This window comes from Amblyomma maculatum, chromosome 7 (genome assembly GCF_055883805.1).
Source record: "Amblyomma maculatum isolate TAMU_Amacu chromosome 7, ASM5588380v1, whole genome shotgun sequence".
NCBI lineage: Eukaryota > Metazoa > Arthropoda > Arachnida > Ixodida > Ixodidae > Amblyomma > Amblyomma maculatum.
Window position 1 is genome coordinate 99,443,430 of NC_139350.1, and position 19,468 is coordinate 99,462,897.

General features: G+C 44.8%; 1 pseudogene; it reads right to left on the minus strand.

The window, feature by feature from the left end:
* Nucleotides 1–3,432: 3,432 nt before the first annotated feature.
* The window catches only part of LOC146184112 (solute carrier family 53 member 1-like), a 94,202-nt pseudogene continuing 78,166 nt past the window's right edge, over nt 3,433–19,468 (minus strand).

The following is a 19,468-nucleotide window of genomic DNA, read 5'->3' on the forward strand; positions in this document are numbered from 1 at the left end:
GTCACCTACGCCGTTGTTCCCGTAGCTTCAGCTCCATCCCGAAGTCCACAGCGTCCTGAAGTCGTGCACGTGGTTCGGCTGAAGCCCTATCATGATTGTGCATGACTGAACTTTTTGTCAATGCCGCTGGGTCCTTGTGACACTTTAGTGCACCCTTTCGCTGACTTCTTCCTAGTAGCACCACGTCGCATCGAGTCGATGCTACAGAGGAGGGGGGCAGTGATACAAACTATAGTCGACGACGAAGCGGAGACAATCAGTGGCTAGTTGACGTAGACGATGAAGTGGTTGCTAGTTGGCGTAGACGACAAAGTTGGTTGCCTGGAACCGCGCTCAGACCGCTGCTCAGACCGCTCTCGGACTTTGGCAGTCTTCTAGGCTCAGGGATTTGCCTGGACGTTTGGCGCAATACCCGTTACAATATATTCTGCACTTACAATTAGCATTGATACCGTATTTACTCGCATAATAGGCGCACTCCCAGTTTGAGTGCGAAATATCAATTTTTTTTTATTTCCGCGCATAATAGGCACACCCCGAACTTGGCACTGAGATCAATGCCGTATTTACACGATTGAAAGCCGACGCGCCTGCCTCAAACAAAGGTGAAAAAAAAAGAAAACGCACATACATTCCACAACGCGAGATGCCGCATCTGAAACCTAGCTACTGTGAACAAGCCCGGAAGTTTTGGCAAGGAACACTCATGACAATGACGGCGAAGTACGACAGCTTGTAGGAAGGAAACGAAGTTTTTGCTTGCTCCATGCACGACAGTATCGGTTGTGATGGCCAAGTACAACAACACGCGGACTGTCAAAAAAAAAACATCAACGGCTGAAAAAAGTTTTTCCGTCAACTACCGATACCCCCCGAACTGCCGCATGGAGAATGTACACTTTACGCTACCTTCTTTGTGGCAGTTCTGAAAGCTGGGAGACTCGGGGAAATTAATTCTAGGACAGGAGGAGGAAGAGAAGTGTCTTGTCCATTTGTTTTCTCGGAGAAAATCGAAAGCAATGCCACAAGTGAAGTTGGTCAGGGGTGACGCGACACAAATGGCAGTGCCATCGCCATCGATGCGTATTTTAGGCTAGGCGCTAGGCAGTGCAAGCTGCAATCTGACACAAAGGGTAGACCCATTACCATCTATCCATTCTTCTGAGAGGTCAAGTTTCGCCATTTTGCAAGCAGCATGCAGTTAGGTTTGTCGTGTGTGCTACAATGGGGAAGTATGCGAGCTACACGGCTGGATTCAAACTGAAAGCTGTGCAGTATGCAGTGGAGCACGGAAACCCTGCTGCAAGCAGACATTTCAGTGTTGAAGAAACCAGTGTTTGCTACTGGAGAAGTCAGCAGGAAAAACTTCAAGCCACCAACAAGTCACGACGGGCCTTCCGCGGTGCGAAGTCCGGAAAGTATCTGCAAGTGGAAGAGGAACTGGTTCAGCACATACGGCGCCTCCGACAAGACTGTTGTGCCGAGTCCCTCGAAATAGTGCAGACTGAGGCGCTTATAATTGCCCGGGCGTCGGGCATCGACGCTAAAGACTTTAAGGCAAGTTTCGGGTGGACAACGCACTTCATGCGATGCCATGGGCTAACCCTGAGGGGGCGAACAACATTGTGCCAGCGCTTGCCCTCAGCATGTGAGGACAAGGTGGTGGATTTTCACCATTTTGTGATACGGCTCCGACAGCAAAAGAACTTTATTTTGTCCCAGATCGGGAATGCAGATCAGACGCCCCATTGTTTCGACATGCCAAGAAACACCACTGTGGAGGACAAAGGTGCACGAAGTGTGCTCATTAGAACATCTGGCGCAGAGAAGCAAAGATGTACGGTTATGCTAGCGGTGACTGCGGATGGGCACAAACTGCCGTCGTACGTCATTTTTAAAAGGAAGACGCTTCCCAAGGGAACTCTCCATCGTGATATAAATGTTAGGGTCCAGGAGAAAGGCTGTATGAATGAAGATTTGATGCTGGACTGGATAAAGACGGTCTGGGGCCGGCGACCAGGTGGCCTGTTGTATCCGGCCACGCTCGTTCTGGACAGTTTACGCGGACACCTTGTGGAAAGTGTTAAAGCAAAGTTGAAAGAGCTGGCCATGGATATTGTGATTCCGGGCGGCCTCACATCTGTACTGCAGCCTTTGGACGTGTCCTTAAAGCCTTTTAAGACAATGTTCGAAGGCTGTGCACTGACTGGATGGCTGGAGGGCAGCATCAGCGAACTCCAGGTGGCAAAATTAAGAGGCCGCCTGTGGAAATGTTGTGCAATTGGATAGTGGAAGCCTGGAGAGATCTCCGAAGATGTCATCAGAAAGAGCTTCAAGAAGACGGGGATCTCTAACGCACTAGATGCGAACAAAGATGAGATGCTGTGGAATTCGGACAAAGAAAGCGAGTCCCCGGTCAGTGATGATGAGTGTGTGCTCTCGGACTCCAAATCGGAATTCGAAACAGATGAGTAGAGCATCAGTGCATGTAAATAAATTTTTCATGTGCATGCACTCAACATCTCTCGTCTGTTCATTGAAACATAAGTAGCTTTTTTTTTCATTTTTATGCTGGGTTTATCGGCATTTATGTGAGAGTAGCCATATTCTTGACATATGTTAAATTTAAAGCGCGAGAATGAGAGTCGAAAAATTTGCGGAAATTTTACCCCGCATAATAGGCGCACCCCGAACTTTGAGCCGAATTTTCTGAAAAAAAAAGTGCGCCTATTATGCGAGTATATACAGCACACGTGAGCATCTAGACTGTTTCCACACTAGGGCCCCACCTACATAAAATTCTGAATGCTTTTTCTGGGTAGGGTCCTCATCCCATTATGTGTAGCATAGCTACACGTGAGCTACCCAAACTGTCTCCTCGTAATTCTTCAGCCTGAAGTATCTTAAAAACTACACTTTCTTTTTTATGACAACCTTGGCCTTCCTCACAGCGTCCTGACACAGCAGTTGTCATCCATGAATGTGTCTCCCTTTAGACAGCAGTGAAATTGACTGAAAAGGAAGGGAGGAGATAAGTAGTACAATAACAGAGGAAAGGTAACACAATTACCTAGGCTGTGATCACAAACTGAGCATATTTAAAAAATATACAATAAAACACAGTTCAAGAAATGTTGTCCCCAGTTATTTCATAAGTTCATCCATGAAATTTGGTGTGTAATACAATGCTGAATTGCAAGCCATTGTTTTCAAAGCATAAAAGTGTAAATCACTGAATGGGTTTCTAGTTGGTTTACAGGATCTAAGTCACAAAGCTACCCAGGCCATGAGAGACACTGTAGTGGCTGGACTCCAGAAATTTCGACCACCTGGGGGTTCTTTAACGTGCACCAACAGTATAGAGGTGCTTTGCTTTTCGTCCATCCTGCTTCATAGAAATGTCACACTGTAGTCAAGACAATACAAACATCATCATGGACTGCAAGAAGTACATCATAAGGGGAACACAAATTTTAGAGTCCCCCCCTTAACAAACTGATGCATTGGCAACACTGGCGCGACAACGTTTCAAAACTTTATAGCATGCCTTGCCTCCTCCACAAAAGCCTATGCATTCCAGCCTGGCTTTGGACAAAAACAATCCTCTTTTCCCCTCCAAATGGCTGCTGCAAAAACAAGAAAAGAAGAGAGAGAACAAAAAAAAGAGGCCAAAAAACACACCTGAACACTTCCAGAGGTGCCAGGATGGTGACCATCAGGTCCGAGTGGATGACACCCAGCTCTGTCAGGGACTCTGACAATGTCCACCCAAAACGCAGCGCTAGCTCCGTCAAAATGGCAAAGTAGTAGTAGCCCTGCAAACAGAACCAATGTTTTGTGAAAAGATTGCACGCACATGTAACTTGCCCAGCTCTTGTCAGGGATAAACTGTGCGCCATGATGGCAAACTACAGCGTTCACCATCAGTGGGGGGCAGCACAGCTCTTCAGGAATGGCAAAAACACTGAAAAATTTTCTTCTCTAAAGCTATATCATTACCCTGCAAGGACGCAGCCAAACAAATGGTACATGTCTGTATTAGGTACTGAAAACTTTCAGCTTGTAGAACTGCGACTCTCACAAACGACGCAAGAAAAAGTGGAAGAAGGCACATAGGGATGCTTAATTCCCTTACGTGCTGTGAGCGTGACAGCATTAACAATTCCAACACTTGGCTTCCACCTCTTTTGCTCTCACAGGGGCATCAGCTTGGCATTTCAAACACGTTACACTTCCGAGCACTCCTACGAGTGAGTGGCAATTTAAGGCTTCTGTTCTGACTACGCTGGCTCGTGCCAGCTTTTGCTCCTATGAGGCTTTTATGCTACAGCTTAACACCTTGAATGGATGGGTTGTACTGCTACCTTCTAGCTTCCTCCATCATGCAGAATGATATAAATGTCAATTTTTGCCGACGTTTCCACATGATGTTCCGAGCGAATGCTTCTGAATTTTTAACTCGCTGAATATTTCTGGGCTCTTTCCTGGGTACAAGGTTAGAGAGGCACTTCGAAGGATTTGGCAACGTCTTCTTACAACTACACATCCCCCGCCATGAGGTTTCAGAAGTTATGAGGTACAAGCTGCACGCACGAGGTGGTCATGTGACCACAGACAAAGGGATGCACACCAAAGTAGCACTTAATCAGTAGCACATTCATTAGATGCATCACTGTGGCATCAAGCGGCAAAGCCATAACATAACTAAAGCCTAATGCCGGCTTTTATGGCGTGATTTGCTGCCAAAGATGTCATGGAAACCTCTCCAGTGTCCTTAGTCCTCCTGGCTTTGCAGCAGGTGCTTGCAGGGACCACGTGCTGGCACTAGAGCCTAGTCAGGCGTCCCCATGTATCTCTCTTTATTCAGGCATTGTCTAAATCCTGATGTGGACTCAAACATGACTGTACAATAAATTTTAATGAGTGACTATTCTATTTATAATGCAATGGTAACAGTATTAGACATCTTATGATAGGTAATCACTAGCTTCCAAAGACTGTCCATAGTGGCTCTCATCACGTGAACCAAGTTAGACTTGGCAGCTATGCGAGTCTGATCAGTGAATTTTGGGTTCAAAGCACAAGAAATAGTTTGTGACAGCAAATGTGGTTGCGGAAGAAAAAAAAAGAAAGGACACTCATCAAGGCAACAACCAAATAGCAATAAATGCTTTTAACTTGTGTTCAGATATGTTTCAATCAGCAGCAAGCCAAAGTGCAGTAAGCGTAACAGCCTCAAGAGCCCTTACCATGCAAATCCTTGCACGATTCTGAATTGAAAATACATCGTGTCACTTTGGAATGTGACACAGGGATGTAACAGGAATGTGGCACGTAATCTAGTAAATGCCGTGAAGTTGCTACTTAAAAGCCGTGACGTGTAACAACAGCTTTTAAAGGTTCCAGATCTAGGTCCCAAACCACTGCTGGCTCCACGTGCAGATTGGCTCCTACAATTTCCAGTGGCCATTCTTGCTACAGGTTGACACAACTTCAACAAGTGACAAACCTTCAATACACGCTTTCCTCTTTTTCGCGCAATCGCCTTGAGGGTTGGGGAAACTACATGCGTTTGAAAATACTCACTGTGCCAATCAATTCTCTTTTGTGCAAGTAGTACAATTCAAAATGCTTACTTCGAACTGGAAAATCCCTATTCACACCTGGGCCAAAAGAACCCAATGTCCTGGCAGTGCAGAAAGAATTGAAGTGTGTGCTGCACACTCCTGTGTGCTACCTGATCATAACGTTAATGTTCACAGCACTGCCTCCCTTTATAAAGCCTGAAGGATCAGTTTCCAACTGCCTTTTATCTGGCTTCCGAGAGCATTTGCAACACTTTGTATAAACTTGACATTCACTCCTACATATTTAACAGCTTTTGTCTAAACAAAATTCTAACCAGCTCTGTCAGCTCTGGTTTTTAAGTGGTATGAATATCCTTCACAATCACTCGGCTGCACCCATGTAAATGCTCATTTTCTGAAGTGAAAACTTCACTACGCCATGTATCAGCCAAGGTCAATCTGGCAGGCCACTTGACCTTCAACGAGCCAGAGGTCACAGTGTAGCTATACTATAGCCTAACCCAACATTATTAAATAGAGACAGTTGGAAAACTACACTGGTGCATCGCGTTGCAGAGTGGGACCAAACTGTCACTGGTCTGGCACCCGCGAATACCAAAATGATCACTGCGCCTTTCACCCCTGCTGCAGTGGATGGGTAAGGCGGAAATTTTAACTGCTACTAACCGTCTTCTTTCAGCAACGCAACAGAAATTAAAACTGTTTTTGCATTTTTAAAAACATTTTTGTACGCATATGACATGCGTGTTGTCTGCTGCCTGCCTGCTTGAGATACGTCTGCAAAGGCGACAGCTCCTCATGCGTACAAATGTGTATTTCAAAAAATGGAAAAACGGTTTGAATTTCTGTTACGTTGCTGAAAGAAGACGATTAGTAGCATTTCAAATTTCTGCCTTACTCACCCACCAATGGGGGGGCAAGGGGCGCGGCGGTTGTTTTGGGATTCGTGGACGCCAGACTGGTGACAGTTTGGGCTCACATCCTACTCCACAGTTTCCCAACTGTCTCTTATCTAAGAACGTTGAGCTTAATCATCATACCACCTATGGTATGCCACCCTTGACCTTTTGCAGCAGATACACCATCCCGTGTTTGTTCTCTCTTGCAGCTGACATCATCTGGATTCCACAGTCTCCTCAATTTAATTGCTGCAAAAAACGATTCTGCCCATGTCTAAATGTAAGCCTGGCCAAAGCAAAACCAAGCAAGACGGCGATTTCACTTTGCCTAACCAGGTTTAGGAGGGTTAAAGCTTTTCTTCCTTGAGAGCTAGATACCCCCTAGTATTCGAAGAACATTCAGCAGACTGCCATGTGTGTTGTACAAACAGCATACCAAAGAATAAAAAAAAATATTACTCATAGACGAGGAGTAGACGATTTCTTCACGCAGGAAATAGTTTTCATCGGCATTGGAATCAAACAGGCCCTAGTCCATCTTAACGTCCCAGGTGTAAGAGAAACATGAGCTGGCCACAGCTGACAAAATCCAGAGGATGAAGAACGGGTGGCTGCTGGATGACGGGTAGCTATCTGAACGTGGGAGATCATGGACAACACTGAGGCAGGATATGAAGGAATGCTGATATCATCAAATGCACACACAAAGCATAGAGGTGGAGCATCTAGCAGCAGCCTAATTGCATCCAATGCAGGACAAACATATCTCCCATTCACCTCCACTTGGTATATTCCTTGTGGCAGCCATTACCAGTCGATCCCAGAAAATTTCCCAATTTCATCTCCCACTGTTGGTGTAGCCACCACTATCTGGCCCTAACAAATGATGGATTGTATCTGTATTCTCTGCATTACATGAATTGCAGTAATTTCTCTTTTCATCTCCATTTGTGATGTGATGTTGTTATGCAAATGCTTTTACGAAGGACTCTGATCCACTGGTCGGAGCTCAACAGAATGAGGGCAGCTTACACATCCACTCATATTAGGGAAAATCATCAGCTCAGTTTGTTCCCTAGCCCGCACTGCCCTTTTTCTGTCTCTCAATATCACTCCATATTATTTTGCTTTTCACAGTTAAATGCGTAGTCCATATATATACATACACACACATTGAGATTGACCTGTGTGGAGAAGCCCAGAACATAGCAAGAGACAAAAAGAAAGGGGTACCAAAACAGTACCCTTGTTATTCCCGTGCTACATCAATTTATTCAGTTTGGTTTGTGCAGTTTAACATCCCAAACTAACTCAGGCTATGAGGGACTACTATAGACCTTTGCATCAGGCGAGGAGGATGTCAAAACGCCTCCTCCTTGGGCTGTTGCAAACTGGTTCTGCTGCTGCTTCCACTGTGCTGATGTCAGGTGCATACAACAGCCCAGTGAGCAACATGTCGACTCCCAGAAGGCTCTTATTGCAAAGGTCTATAGCAAAGGGCTCCAGATTGACTGACCATGTGGCTATATTGCACAACCATCGCTAAGTAAACGGAAGTCTTGTACTTCGCCTCCATTGAAACAAAGCTGCCATGGCTGGGATTGCATCTATGTCCTCGGGCTCAGCAGTCGAGTGCCTGAGCCACTCAGCCACAGCGGCGGGTCTCTTTACTTGTATCTATAACCTTTTTTTGGCTGTGCTCTGCATGTTCTCTTCAGATAAAACTGGCTTCAGTATATTGCACTGCAGAGAAAAAATTCACGCACAGCAAACCAGTGCACAGGTGGCACTTCGCAAAGTAAGCAGAAGCTAAATTGGGTTGCATCTAGCCAGTTACATTTGTCATCCATTCAAAACAAGCAAAGGTACGTATCGCACCATGAAGAAAGTGTAGCGTGTCAACACTGTCAGTGCCCTGTGTCCAACCCCTCCGCATCTTTCCCCATTCAATTTTTCACTGTTACTGCGTCTTCCCTTTCCTTATTAGCTCCTCTTCCTCATCTGTTTAGTCCCACATAGGGCACCAAGTTCACGAGGCATGCTTTCTGCATCAGGCAGCAGCTCCCACTACCTGGCACAAACTGCGGCTTTCATAACTGGTTGGAATTGCACTCAGGCTTAGCATGGGGCAATACCATAAAAACACACTCAACTGCAGCAGCATACATCGCACAGTTTGGAGCTACATTCCTGCCACTGCTATTGCCCGGAGACCTTAACCCACTGAAGGAAAGCAACACAAAACTGTGAAGCAAAGCCTTTGTACAGTCTTTCTGTATGCATCTAAAGCCATTACGATTCTAACGATTTCCATGAAGCAGACAGACAGCCACTTTCTTTCTTTTTCTGAGCAAGTGCATGAAGTAGACTCACTGTCGCTAAAAAAAAATGAGAAAGCCAACCAAAACTCCCTCCGGTAGACACTGAACAGTGTAGAAAAGAGCACGACAAAGAAAGTGGTGGCATACTTGGTGGCATTGGCCAGGTGCGGAAAAGCCTCTCGCGTGTCCCGGTACCGACGTAGGCACTGTGCAAACCAGAACCAGACTGGTAGGCACGCCAACGTGAGCTGCAGGGCCAGGTTCACGGGTCGGTTCATATATAGCGTGCCGCATCTGCAATGCAAACCATTAATGATGCGGGAGCAGGGGTAACCGAGCACGGACACTGAGGCATGCAGTTCCGCATCGCAATTAAAATGCAAGCATAAAGACAAGCCAGCACACTGATGCAGGGCAGCATGCGGTGTGAGGAATGACTAATGTGATGGCGTCAATTTTGCCGAGGTCCAATAAGCAGCATAAAAGCAGAGACAGACACCACACAATGCTCAAGTTACCATACCATTCGGAATGTGAGACATCACTGCATATCAGGATTTAAAAAAAAGTACCCCAGAGCACAAAAAAAAAAGAAGGCCACATGGCCTGTCCAATTGTAAAAAAAATAAACATACTCGGACTGCTGGTGAAAGGTGTTAAATAGCAGAGGAACAAGCCCTAACAACACGGAGCAAAAGTGCAGTCAGATGGCATGCTAGACAAGCTACTAACATCCTGCCAGTGTGTACACCACAGATCCAATATCAACTTTACCAGACCGGATGCTAAACATCTTAACCAAACCACTTGAATGCTAATGAATTGTGGTCACTGCACTGTGCTTGTTTTGTTTCTTACAAAAAAACTTGTTCACACCACTGTTTCCTCCCTACTGATGGCAGTGGGGCCTTCAACTATATCCAAAGGTTATTCAGCTAGATGTTATATAGAAATGCCAGGAACCCTACATAAGCCTATAAGAGGCAGCAACAAAACTGCCCAGACCAGGCTCTCCTTAACTGTGCAGACTGCTCACATGGGTCCATCCTTTGTGTGTAAAAACCAGAGTATGTTGAATAAAAGTAAACAACTAGCAAGCACAGCTTCTTCTCACCAAAAGCACCGTAATGACATCCAAATGATACAGCCAGAAGAGAGACAGGGTGAGAGGTTCTGCTGGTTTACATCTAACCTGGACAGCAAATTTCACTGCTGTTCACCAGACTCGGAACGTGTGTAACTTCTAGGCCACTCTACCAAGTTGCCAGAGCAGGTTGTTCTCTTTCCTGCCCCTTGAAGCCCCTCACAAATGATCCATGCAGCATAGTATAGGAAAAAGGGTTTACAAGCAAAATTCCTTCAAAACGAGTCGCAGTGTGCAGGGACTTGGCATCGCAATTTCCAACACCAAGACAAACTGGCACCTTTTGTTTTAGACAGCCACGCCTCTTTACGGCAGCACTTGATAGCACAACACAGAGCACTTGTCCCTTAAGCCTCTGCTTGTGTGAAAATGTCCGTACAAGTTGCTTCCACTGATGCAGTATGTCCAGAGCTCACGGATCTGGGATCAAAGGAGCTGCCGAAATCGTGTCATACGCAGCCAATAGTCTCATCACGGTGCGCAGAATGCGGTGCATTCGAGTGGCGCTGCATCGGCTTGAGGCACGAGCAACACATGCGAGGTGGTATGTCGCCAAACTAAATCTTGGCACATAGAAGTAGCAGGCACCTACGGCTTGCTGGTGTGCCAAGCTGCAAACCCTGGACCAATAAATGGAGACAGTGAAATACTCAAACAAAGTAACTCCCCCCCCTTTCTCTACTTGGCTGCAGTGAAATCTAGAGTGATGGACTGGAATGTTGGAAAACATCACAAGGTCAAGATGGGCTGGCCTCCACTGCGAGGGTAGAAGGAAACACACACTTGACACTTCCCAATCTGCCACTTGTTCCGGTACACAAGGTCACACCGTGCTGCACATCACAAATTGAGCACAAAAAGGAGCGACAGTTTTTGAGACGTGCAGCAGACAGTTGAGCAACCGGGATGACCATTCCATGTAGCCATCACACCTTTGCAGTGTGTCAGAGGGCGACCTCTATAGCCTTGACAACGAAGGCATTGCTGGGGTATGGCGTCACGCCTTCTAGACACCAGACCACTAGAAATTTGTACATCAGGTGTGATATCTGCCCCCTGCAGCCAGGAAAAGACCAAAGCAGGGTGGCACACTCATGTCCCTTTGACCTCTACCATCTGTGACACATTCCTCTTGTGAATGCAGCAACTGTATTCTGGAGAGAAAGGGGCAGACACACCATGGAGGCACATATGTGTCTGGCCTTTTCCTACACATAAAGCTCTCACCGCAAATAAAAGAACCCTCATTCTCAAGAAGGGCAGGTAAAGAATGGAGGCATGCCTATGTGGCATTCAATTCACCCTCTTTAGGGTCTGTAGCTTTACGTTTACAGCCTGCGACAGAGCTTCCAACATGACTAGAGCAGCATTTTTACTGCATTGGAGGCCAGAGACAGCATGGAGGCACACCGGTGTCTGGCCTCTCTTCTGATGCCAATAGCCTACACTTGGACAGCCTGTGTAACACATCAGAGTTCTTTAAAGCAGGCAGGCAGACAGGCAGATGTCAACTTTATACCAAAGTGCGCCGTGAATAGCTGGTAAAGTGGCTGCTTTGATGACCCAGTGCACCCTTATGGGTATACATCAAAAGCATTTGCAATGATGGTGCCACCTTGTGCTGCAGCTAGAAGTTACGGCGCCATGGTTCAGCCACACCTGCTGCCAGCTGCAGTAATTTCCAGTAGCAAAACAGTGCCCACACACAAAAACCTGCTGCCACTGGCAGCCCACAGGTTATTACCAACTAGCCCGGTTCACAGGAGGAGTTTTTATTTTTCCACTCTCTCGAGGCACCCACAACTCCGCAATAGCATCACTGTGATAAACCTTCACCTTTACATGAATTTCTAGAAGGTGCATCTGCCCTCGTCTGGCCCAGCAACTCTGCAGCACCTGCACAGAAAAGTGGGCCTGTTACATAATGCTGATAAAAGAAAAACCAGTCTTGCTTCAAACTGGTGCCTACTGCTCACACAATTAAGGCCTGCGCCTTGCTTAAAGGTCCCATTTGATTAAAGCACCTTTACTGTAAAAGAAGCCAAAGACAGCATGGAGGCAGCACACCTGTATCAGGCCCCTCTTCATGTGTCAATAGACCACACTGGACAGCTTGCACTACAGCCCCTTATTTCTAAAGACGGGTGAATCCAGCAATGATGTGCACTTGTGTCTTACCTCCCTTCTGGTGTGCGTAACTCACACTTCACGAGCCTGTGTTGCAGTGCTTCGAATATGTGTAGAATGTCGTCATTTAGTAACAAAGTAAATGCAGTATTCGAAATGACCAGCGCGAAAACACAGACGGAGACAAGAGAAGAAACACCGAAAACAGGACGAGGAGTGTTTCTTCTCTTGTCTCTGTCTGTTTTTACGCTGGTAATTTCGAATTATGTCCCACCAACTCGCCCAATCGGCAATTTTGATTAAATGCACTATGTCTGTATGGTCTCTGGTGCTGCCTAGGGGCCACTTTTGAATTTTAGTTACATTAAAATTTCCTCTCGACAACAAGGATACAAGCATCCAACCTGTTCTTTCCTAACTTGCACTGTTAATGCGACTCGGAAGACTCTGCTATGGGGAGAAAAAATAGACATGGAATAGATGCACACCCAAAGTGGACCTTTCATGGTGTCTACGCTTCACGTTGCATTCCCTTTAGGGGAAAGCATGTTTATTTAGCTAAGAAATGGAAACAAAGCATGCATATAATTGAGCAAAGCACTGGTAATAATCGAATTCTTTTTTTTTTTGATAAAGAAAGTGACGGAGTAGTCATTCTAGAGAGAGAAGATAATTTTGCAATGCAGAAGAACAGACAACTACCCATGATTTGTGGCATCAGTACTTAAGAGATGGGAAGCGGAAATCTTGAAATTCCAAAAGTTTTCAAATAGTACTATACACTATTCAATGCAGTTTGCACTGCACTTTCACTATTTAAACTATTTGTGAATAGTGTGACTAGTGAAAGTGTGGGTGAACCTCCTAAATGCTCAGAAATTGTGAATTTCTTGTCGACCTAATAGTGAAGCATCGTGACATTCCAAAGAGAGCTTTCTGTTTCCTCAAAGAAGCAACTACCAGCATGCGGCAAAAGCTTGCACGGTAATCAGTTGACGGCCACTGAGAGCCACCACTGCTGCGCAGTCGAGGGTCGAAAATTGAAATGCAGCACCACATCAGTGTCTAGCCACAATGCACTCGAAAAATGGCTGTGAACTTTTCTGGCATCGATCCTCTCATTTTAAATCAACATGTGCACGTGCATAGAATAGAACTGGCTTGTGAAGAACAGACTAAGGAAGCAAAATTGTGACCTATGTGTAACTGCGCTTGTTTCGTGACAACCCTTCTGATCATGGTCAAGTTTGGTCAGAACAGAAGCGTCGGGCTCGAAGCCAGCCTATGCAACCACACCACATGCAGTGAAGTGTGAGCTCTGCAGCCCCTAACAACGCAGTTTCGTTTTCATGCCTTCACAGTTGGTGGCAGCATTTGCACGGTTGGGGCTCATCATACAAGTTAGATTTGTGAAATCAGTGTGCGAGTGGTAAGCAGGCTACGTGCCATCGTGAATGCAGTGTTTGGATGGCATTACACTTCCGATGCTTTGCATTCAGGGGTCAAGAGAGAGCATTGGGGGAGATGGTCCCACAGTCCCAGAAGCGCTGCTGTTCAGAAGCGTTGCTGATCCTCCGTCTGTTTCGCGAGCTGTCTTGTCATATATTGCCACTGCCTTGGATCATTGTTAATCGACCAGTAACATCCCTACCTTTCAATACTTCACAACAGCATTGGGATATTTCACATTTGTTTTCACTTCACAAATGTTACCAAATATTGCAAACAAGATATTAGTACCTACATGATAAACTGCTTTCTTATTTAATGCTTGGTAGGCCTTGCAGGTTTAACATGTTAGCATGCTGAACACAGGTGAAAAAAAATTCTTTTGCAATATTTGTGTTTTGTGGGGAAACATGTCTTCATTTCTAACTATCTGTACTATCTGTACTATTTTCATAATGATTAAGAGAACACTCCATTTGCGAAAAAATTTGATTATTTGTAGCATTCATTTTTCCCTTATAAGGATTTGTTATCCATATACCTCTTATAAATATGCCTTTTTCTGGCCATGGTTTGCAGAAGACTTCATCTGCAATTCAACTGGGCGGTATTTGAAAATATATTTGATTTGCACTTAGTTTTCAATACCATAAAATATCAGTGATATGAACCTGGCAGACCCGAATTTCAAGATGATACGAATTCGTAAAATTCTTCGACTGGAATGCATCGTATACAGTGCTTTGCATCATGTTCGCAGGTCAAGAAACAAAGTGTAGCACCACGTGGTTCATCACTGCGTCAAGCCATAATGCCATAATGCCCACTAATGGCTAACTACAAACCTCTAATTTCAACCAGGCACCTCTCTGCAATGGTTCAAAACATTCATATTTTAACCCCCTTACTAGTTAACATTACCATTTTCTGATATCTGCCAATGGTGGTATAATTAAACTGCTAACAGCATGGCTCTGCCTAAAAATGCCCATTTTTAAAAGCTAGTTGCAAACTTCTCTGACACATCTGGTATAATAGTAATTTTCACAAACCAGAGGCGACGCCGCAGTTGAGCCTGAGGCAACAGTAAGGACCCTGTCTATAATCAGCTTGAACTTAACAGCAAGTTTCATTAACTGTACGACTGAATCTCATTGCTTCATTGATAACGAGCGCATAATTTTGGCTAAATACTTTGTATTCGTTACTGTAATATAAAGAACCGATGACAAACTGAAGCCCCTTGGCCCGTGTCTTGAACTGTTCGGCATGCAAGTGGAACCATATGAGATCACTGCCTGCCTTCAGAGAGTTTTAGCTACGTCAAAAACATCAGCACTGAGTGTACCTACATGACGGGAAAAGATAGAAAAATGCAAGCACATCTCGAGCAACTGCTGTGATAAAGGAGCAGACATCAAATTTTTGTTCTGCGTTCTGTCTTTTGAATGCAGTTCAGGGTACCATGAAATGTAAACAACCTCATGGTGTTATGAAGAAGCAATAAATAATTAACTAAACTTTTTTTCTCTTGTGCCATTTTAGTTTCCGTTCCAACTGCTGTATGGTGGCTGTGATGTTAAAGACACATGGAGGTCACATGCTGCGCACAAAAACTTTTATTCCACAACTCCATTCACGCGAGCTGCCCCGGAGCAATAATCTCGAAAAATGAACATACAATGATTGTATGGCAATATTTTTCATGACTCACATGACCGGAACTCGTCTGTGACGTCACAGCCGTTGTTCAGCAGTTGAAACCGAAACCGAAACTGCACGAGAAAAAAGTCTAATTATAAATTATTTAGCTGGTATAGGTGCACTCCACATCTTGCCTGACGTACAGTATTTGTCTTGCACATTATTGTAAAAAGCAATGCACCAAATTATCACATCTCTACTCCTTTAGGGCAATGTACTTGTTCCTTGATTATATTTCAATGCAGCTTCATTTCAGTTCAAGCACCAAACATGAAACTCGGTACCTGTCATAAAATTTCCCTCTGTTTCTCTGCAAAGGACTGCTTAGGCGCTTTGGGAGAAGCCCGCGCACGTTTGTGCTGAGGTCAGAACCCCACACCATCGTATCGAGGTGTGCTTTCGAAGGCACGACGACGCAGATAGTAGACGCGAACTTCTGCTCCTGCTTTCACTCGCTGGTAATAGAATTCCTTGGGGGGAAAAATGGTTGAAGTGCAATTTACTGATAGGACATAGCATGTAAACCTAACCCTTGTAGGCTAGTTAACTCAACTCGCCTTGCCCCTTCATGTTTTTCCTTGCCTGCCAGTTTCCATCTCAAATGTGCTCATTTCTTGCCACTCTGGTCCCTTGATTTTGACGTTTTATTTTGCAGACCGTAAAACGCAAATGATTAAAATAAAGCCCCAATAATAAAGTATAACACTTAACACTCAAAGTGAAAAAAAAATTAGGTGGGCTTTAGCTTTAGTTAAACCCGGTAGGTTGCGTAAGCAAAGCCGACATAGCTTCTTTTTTTGTTCTTTCTTCTTCTTCTTTTCCTCCTTCTTCTTTTTCTTCTTTTTCTTCTTCCCCTTCCTTTTCTTCTTAACCGCCTTGTGATGTCATGACCTGTCGTGATGGTACATCGTGCACCCCTTGTCGAACACAACCAGCATTTCACTGAACACAGTAAAGTTCCTTGGAGTTCTATAATTTGTATACAGGACAGAAAAAGCCCAGTATTTGTCACTTGTGGAATCTCACTATCATTCTCACTGTAGACAAGGGGAATTATGAAGAGCATTTTATGATCCGCGGCGTAGCGCACTGGTAAAGCACTGGGCTGGGAATCCAAGGGATGGAGGTTCGATTCCCCGTTGGGAGACAAGGTTTATTATTTTTTAAGTTTCATTCATGCAAAAGCTCCTCCTCCTCTTTTTCGGCTGCTCAAGGTCAAACGTGGCTACCGGCCGGGTTTACACAATGGGCTGAAACCTGGCTTAATGTTGCTCACGCAATAAAAAAAATAAAATGCCCGCGCTTTACTTGCAGCTTGGGCTATAATACGGTACCCTTTTTTGAGCGTTGCTGTGGCATCGCAGCCACAACTACAATGACCCACCAAGATTTTTACCCCGGTCATAAAGAAAGCTATACAGTTGCACCAGAGCCTTACCACACAGAAACCTCGAGCTTGGCGCATGATAGCCTCAGTTGCTTATGTGCCAATAGACCTAACACAACACAACAGAAGTCATCTTCTTGGAAATGAAGCTAACCAATGACCACCAACAGTGGGACCAAATAGCTAATTACTGTTGCTGTACCCACACTGCTCTCTTTGGGAAGGTATCAGCGAGATAGCAATGGAATGATACCTCCAGACATATCCATCTTGTTGATGCAGAGAAAGGCAAGCAGCAGTGTTGCTGAGCTTCCTTCTTGCCACAGTGCTCCAGGGACAACATTCAAAAGTGCTTGCTATGCAGCATCAGAAGTAGGTACATAGCACAAATCTGTTGAGCAAGTTCTCTCCATTGATAGGATCGTAATGTGGCCCCAGTGTGACTGACAGTGACAACCATGCCTGAACACACTGACGGAACACCCACAAGCAAACCAATTGTGCACATTGACAATCCTTCTTTTACTGTTTGTGATGCCACCAGCATTTGGGGCCTATTTCGCAAGAACTGCCAGTAGAACCCCGCTATAGTAAAAACTCTGATATAGTAAAGTGAAACTGAAGTCCCAGTTCATCTTCTGTGGAAGACTGTACATTTTTTCCCCTTTACAGCAAAGATGTTTTTGCAGGGATGCAACAGCAGAAATATGATTTGAAGCCATTTTTGGTGCAGCAAAATCTTAGTTTTGGAGCATTAAAATCCATATTTGGAGAAGCTCACAAGAAATAAAAAACCCGCACTTTGCAGCTTGAATTTAAAGTTTGGAGTTCTTAAACAGGGAAGAAACCTTAAAATCGGGACAAAAAAAAATAGTGTGAATATCAGACCGTATGGATGTGATCCAAAGGAAATGTAACAAGGGCGACCTATCACAGGCGCTTTATACCGCATGGCGTGGTATACAAAAAAAGAATGTGAGCCCTACAACCAAGGAAGTTAATTTTTCAAATTTCGCGGCAGAAAAAAAAAGAAAAAGCAAGAGAATGTGGTTTTTCTTTTTGCATCTAGCATGGTTAACAATCTCAACCATGGGTTCTTGCTCTTATGTCTAATAAAACAATGTTTTACTGCCTGCGAAATCCACAGCTTGTGTCGTGCGACGGCAGCTCCGGTACAGCCTAGCTCAAAGCCATGACCGCTATGAGCCTGTGCCCAAAAGCGAGTGCAGTGCCAAAAAATGTTAAGTCAAAAGCAAAAAAAAAAAGCACGAAAAATAGCAACCAAAAGGCGAAAGGACAAATGCTGAAAGCAGGTACGAACGCAAGTCGTAAGCAAAGAAAAGTGGTGAGAGAGCGTGTCCTCGGTTGGTGATATATGCTTTCTAGAAGCTGGCGATGACACTGGTTTTGACTCTATATTTTGATTAAGGGGAGTTGGGCAATGACTCAGGATATTAGGCTATATAGTGAGCAGACTTTACAGTATTTCGATGTTCCGGCATCCATAAATATTAATTCTGATGGTCTTGGGCTGCACTGCAGTGTTATGGAATTATGGAATTCAAAATCTGGCTGCTGTGCATTTTCCGACATGCCAACCCTTCCCTCCCCCCCCCAAAAAAAGAATCCTGTGTACCACCTCAAGTTATATTATCACCAACAGAAGCCATAACTGATGCATCTCCTACACTATCTTATGACGGGAAAGTGAGTCTTGAGTCTATCGACTAAACCGCATAAAAACAACCTTGCTGCACATGAATGGCCCAACAAAATACAGAAAATTTCCAGAAGACACATAAAAAAAACTAGTTACACCCATTAAAAGCATGCAGTGCTTAAAACAAAGCATGAAAGTATTACTCCAAAATCAGAAATACTACCACGGCCCTTTTCTCAGTGCAACGCAGTAGCAGTGGTGTCTCGTTACAAACGGCCCCTTTGCATTACAAGGGTGCTTCACCGCATGAACCGTGACCCTTGCGTTGAAGCATCCTCAAACCGCAACAGTTCAGCTTACTCAGAGTGGAGGAAGCACGTGAATCATAGAAAGGGAAATATGAGTAGGCATTAGAACGGCATGACACCATCTCAAAATAAAAATAAAAGGCCAGTGACGTGCTGGGGTGTCTCAAAATTTCGCGACTGGCCATACCACACTCGCCGAAAGTTGTCCCTGAGCATGGCAAACTTTTGCGGCTGTTCGGCACATTTTGGCGCAAATTCAAAAATTTTACGCTTATGGTGCAGAAATATGCTGCTGTATCAAAATGATGCAGTTGGCGGAACTGTTGCCCCCTTTTTTGGCAAAAATCGGTTATAGTAAAGTGCGCTTCACTGCCGGGACGACTCCCATGATATGACATCGCCGCCCGTGCACTACCTAGAATCGCGAGGCAAAGATTTTTTTGTATTTGAAAAAATAAAAATAAAACAGTGTTTTTTCAAGTGGCTTTGCCACCAGGCTTAGCAGCATTCAGGAGAAGCCTATTTTATGAAGGAATCGGAGCCGTGAGAAAAAGTGCGCTGCGCGTAGAAAAAAAAAATCTGCAAACGTGGAAAGGAGGCGGCACGATCCGTTGAAAAAGTAAGAGTAAAAGTGAAGCAAGAAATATGGAAGGGGAAGAAACGGGCAAACATTCACAGCTCTGTGCAGTACAAAGCATGAGGCAGAGGAGGTAAGAAGTCGAGGTGCAGCGTGTGGAAAGGAGACGGCGCAGTCAGTTCAGAAAATAAGAGAATAAAAGTGCATTAAGAAATATGGAAGGGGAAAAAACGGGCAAACATTCACAGCACTGTGCAGTACGAAGCCTGACGCAGAGGAGGTAAGAAGTGGAGGTGCAGTGAGG